The following is a 5,596-nucleotide window of genomic DNA, read 5'->3' on the forward strand; positions in this document are numbered from 1 at the left end:
AAGGAGATACCCTCACTTGTTCCCGACGTCCACAGGTAATCTAAATTTTTTCAGTTTGTTGTGTTGATTGATAAAATGAATTATGTATGTCATTATTAAAAAGGGACACTCCTGCCTTGATCATAAGACCTTATAAGATTAATTTAACATTCGGGGATGAATGTTCTTAAGGGGGGGAGAATGTTATGTCCCGTGTTTTCGTATAATTGGAAATCGAGAAATAATTACGACTTGTGTGTTATAAGGACATAATTTGATTTTAGTGAATATGACTATGTTGGTTATGGAATTATTAATGTTAAGACCTCGGGGAAGGCCGAGAATAAATTTGGAATTTCGAAAATTAGTTTCGGGAATTACAAAACGGGACTTTTGTGAATTGGGCCAAGAATTAGAACACAAAATTGAGGCCCAAAAGTATTAGGGGTGGCCGGCCAAGGCCCAAGCCCCATTATTAATGGTCATGTGCTTTGCATGTGACCAATTAATCATGTATTTAACCATGTATATCCAATAGAGTGTTCAAGAAACCAACAAAACAAAACACAAAAAAAAAATTGAAGAGCTCAAGCCCCTATTCGGCCGAACCCCCTTTGAGAGAAAGAAAAATTTTTCTAGCTCTTGTTTGTGATCCATAAATCTTGTTCTTTCCATATTTGTAGTGTACTCAAGACGCTCTTCAACGTGATATAATTTATTTGGCGGAAGAATCACGTTTGCGACAAGTCGGAATTTCAAGAAAAGGTAAGAATTTTACCCTTTTAATGTTATGGAATTGGTATGAATATGATAAGGATTGAGAATAGACGAGAATTCCGTAACTTTGATGTATATAGAAAGCCGTGGGTGTGTGTGTATATTGCATGTTGGCCGTGAGCCCTAGGAAGAAGAAAGTGGAGTGAATTGATCTTGTTTAGTTGGTATAATGTGTTGTTGTGATCTTTATGTCGTAAACGATCGATTGATGAATTAAATTGGCGTTGGAAAATGATTTCGGACATTATCGGAAAGCGTATACCTTTGGTATCATTGTGTATATCATTGTATATTTAGGGTGTTAAAGACTTTAAATATGAATTTATAGTTGATGTTAATGAAGTCGGAATGAAACGACGCAAGTTAGAATGTTTGTTGTAAGTTTTGGTGTTTTGGGAGAATTATGGAAAGTAATGGATTTTGGGCAATTTCGTGTATGGCTTGGAATGTATTTGGAATGTGATGGCATAATCTTGAATGAGTAAATGAATACAATAATATGGATATAGATTTGGAATTTTGAAGTTTGAATGAAAGATTTCCAACTTGCGTAGTAAGGTAGACTTTTGAAGTTTGAATATGGTTTATATTGTTTGATGATGTTTGGGTTGTTGTTGTTGATGTATTTTGAGCCGAGCTAAGTCTCGGGGGTGTTAGATTTATAGGGGAAATGCTGCCGAAATTTCGGTAGACAAAAATGAAGTTAATGGCATTTTTAAGCCTAAGAATCTCAATTGGTAACTTTGACCATTTGCAGATTTCAGACGAAACGGGACTTGACTTTTGGGAGAGCATACGACGTCTGTAAGGTATGTAAAGCTTCCCACTCCTTCGTTTGGCATATCTTAGTATGGTAGGCGAATATGAGAACTTCCGGAGCATTCCTGCTCCTCGAAACCCGATCCACAGAAAAGTTACTATTCATTCAATTCAATTGAAGCCTAAGGGCTCTATTTTGGCTAGAATGCCACCACTCGTCCGAAACCTATCGAAATGTGGTCGGGTAACTCAGAAATGATTATGTATGACCCTTTGGCCTATGAATGTTCAGAAAATATGTTCGCCACCTCAATTTGACTCGAGGTGGGCCCGCTAACCCCGATACGCCCTATTTGCCTTATTGGGCTATCTTTGTGAATAAAGTTTGATATGATACTTTCGATTCTGGAACTCCCTCCTATGAGATATGTTTTGAATATTATGATATGATAAGTTACGTTTTGAGCCATACGTACCATTTTGGAAACTTTTGTGAAACGGATCTTTGTATCGACTAAGTATTCGCTTATTTTGTGCTATGGAACGATTTGTAAAACTATTATGTTTTGAAAGACTATTTTGAAGTATGATTTGCATTTGTTTGCTCACGACTCCGCTCGTGCCTTATTATGACTTCGTTCACCGGTTCCCGGGCCGGTTATGATTCATGCGCCTTATAAAAATTTGGCCGTATGCTGTGTTACGGTTCCCGAGGCTTCGCCATAGGGCCGGGTTCCGTTTGGAGTTATGCTGTGATATGGCTCGTGATGCGATACGCTCACCTATGATTATGTTTGTGTTCGGGGATGTACGGAGATTTGAAACCTTCTGGTGTTATGCTGTGTGTGGCGCCAGCGTCGGAGTGGCGACCACGTTCCTAAGCGTTTGCATGATTTCGTTTGCATTATATATACGTATATGATTTTGATACGGATTTTGACATACCGATTTGTATTCCACTTTGTTGTCTGATTTGCTTTCAGTTTTGATCCATATTTCTGTACTCCGTGATTTACATACTCAGTACATATTTCGTACTGACCCCCTTTCTTCGGGGGCTGCGTTTCATGCCCGCAGGTGCAGATATTGGCGATCCTCCACAGTAGGCTTCCCCCTTTGCTATTCCGGAGTACTCCTCTTTGATCCGGAGCCCACTTTTGGTACAGACTCCTTTTGCTTTGTATATAATCTGTACATTTGACTATTTGGGTACGGCGAGGCCCTGTCTCGCCATATGTCTTTGTTTTGAGTTCGTAGAGGCCTGTAGTCATATATGTGGGGTGAGGGTCTTGTATATGTTGGTTTGATTTCGTTTTCTGGTCTTAAAGCGGTCTGCTTGTTATGATGGCCCCAAATGGCCCTTATGCTTATGTTTGCACTTTTGACCGGCGATGTCTATTCCGCCGCTCAGTTTGTATTTGATATGTGCGACCGATTAAGACATATTTTCATATAAATTATGTTTGATATGATTTCGTAAAATTCGGAAATAAGTTTGGACCTTATAATGAATGTGTGATTCGGTCTGGGCACCCAGATAGGGTGCCAGTCGCGGCCCACGGGGCTGGGTCGTGACAAGTCAGATGTCAAAGAACTCAAGAATCAGGTGTGTAACCTCATCAAGTTGCCTCGCTCTCCGCCCCCGAGCCCCGATCATGATGATGGTGAGGATGTAGAGGATGAGGACGATCAGGAGCATGGAGAGGCTGAAATGGAGTATTAGGTGTCCGTTGTTATTTTTGTTCTAACTTATGTTATTTTGGATTGTTTGAAGTCTAGTGGGATGGTATATGTTTGGATAACGTTGACGTTGGTTGGATTCGTACGTTTTTTGTTGGCTTAATTTTAATGTTTGAATTATTTTGATGTTTTTTTATTATTGTTTTGATGGCTGTTGTTGGATGCGTTTCTGATTCTTATTGAATCAGCTACTGAAATGTTTTTTACAACAACTGCTACAGTGAAAAATAGGCAATGCTTGCCAAAATATTACCAGAAATATTGAGGGACTTACCGATACAGTCCCTCGGTAACATGTGTAATTGTAAATCTCAGATTTTCAGGTGACTGAGGGACGTCCCTCGTTATTTTTCAAATATCAAAGTGCTTTTCATTTAGCTTACCGATGGACATTCCTCAGTAAAATGAAAAATCTAATTGTTAAATATTTATATTTATCGAGGGTTGTCCCTCAGTGTATTTAAAAATTTAATTTGATTAAAATTAATATACCGATTGCTGTCCCTCAGTAAATGATATATCAATATTATATATATTTTTTAAGTATCGAGAGTCGTCCCTCGGTATATTTAATTTTGCTTGAATATGATGGAAGGGAAGTACCGAGGGATGTGTGAGGGTCTCCATCGGTATTTGCCGAGAGTGTCCCTCGGTATTATTTACCAAGGGTCAAATTCCCTACGAGCCTAGTACCGATGGTGTCCCTCGGTAAATCCTGTTTATCGATGGACGTCCCTCGGTAAATTCCCTAGGTAAATCAGGATTTTTTAGTAGTGGTTGTTGCTATCAAGAAACAGTGTCCTATGTTTCAGTTAGATGTCAACAATGCTTTCTTACATAGAGATTTGGATGAAGAGGTTTTCATGAAGTTGCCACCTGGATATGTACTTCCTTCCTCACCTTTCTATGCTCATCCTGTTTGCAAACTTCAAAAATCACTTTATGGCTTAAGACAAGCCTCTAGGCAATGGTATGCCAAACTTTCTCAAGCCCTTTCTACCAGAGGTTACTCTCATTCTCTGAATGATAATTCTCTTTTTACAAGGATTTCTGGGGATTCAATTGTGATATTAGCTGTCTATGTTGATGATATTATATTGATTGGTACTGATGTTGATGAGATTTATTCTTTTAAAGCTTTCCTTCATGAGCAATTCAAAATCAAAGATTTGGGGTACTTGAATTATTTTTTAGGCATTGAGGTCCTTTCTTCCAATTCTGGTGTATTACTCCATCAGAAGAAGTTTGTCCAGGATTTGTTACATGAGTTTCATTGCTCCAATGCCTCTTCTGTTCTGTGCCATCTTGAATTGAATGTCAAATTTAAAGCTCATGACGGTGATCCTCTTCCAAAGCCTGAGGTTTATAGGTCCCTCGTTGGGAAGTTGAATTTTTTAACTCACACCAGACCAGACATTTGCTTTGCTGTTCAGCATCTCAGTCAGTTTATGCAAGCCCCTTGTCTTCCAAACATGACTGCTGCCCTTCATCTTTTGAGGTATTTGAAAGGCACTTCTGAGCATGGCATTTTCTTCAACAATGGTCCAGACTTGTCTCTTACTGCTTATTGTGATAGTGATTGGGCCTCATGCCTTGATTCCAGGAGGTCTGTGACTGGTTACTGTGTTCTTCTTGGGGGCAGCCTTATTGGTTGGAAGGCCAAGAAGCAGCAGATTGTTTCAATGTCTTCTGCTGAAGCTGAGTACAGGGCTATGAGCAAAGATGTCGCTGATCTTGTCTGGCTTTCTCGGCTACTTACTGATTTTGGTTTGTGCTCTTCATCTCCAATTCCCTTGCTTTATGATAATCAGGCAGTGATGTGGCGTGATTTTACACCACAATCGATGCTTTTTAACTATAAGTTTTACTTGTTTTTAAGCAAGTCTATGTCATTTTACGTAGTTTTTGTCATGTTTCAGGTAATACGAGGTCCCTAGAGCCTAAGTGTGGAAAACAAGCAAAAAAGTTGCAAAACTAGAATCAACTGGAAGTTCTGGAAAAGAGCCGTGGAAAAATACTCTACGCGATCGCGCAGAGTACCCACGCGATCGCGCCCACGCGGGAATTGTACTCCACGCGATCGCGCTGGAATGTAACGCGATCGCGCCTACGCGCGTTGTTAATTCCATGCGGTCGCGCAGGATCTACACGCGATCGCGATTAAGGGAGCAGGGGAAGCTGACGTCATCCACGCGATCGCGCATACACATGGCGCGATCGCGATGAAGGATTTTCGGCAATTTTCAACCAGAACTCGGATTTTGACGATGCGTTCCATCCCAGTTCATATAAATAGAAAACTAGGGCAAAATATCAGATTATCTTTGGCAGCTCCCACAAG

Source organism: Lycium barbarum, chromosome 7 (assembly GCF_019175385.1).
Source record: "Lycium barbarum isolate Lr01 chromosome 7, ASM1917538v2, whole genome shotgun sequence".
Taxonomy (NCBI): Eukaryota; Viridiplantae; Streptophyta; class Magnoliopsida; order Solanales; family Solanaceae; genus Lycium; species Lycium barbarum.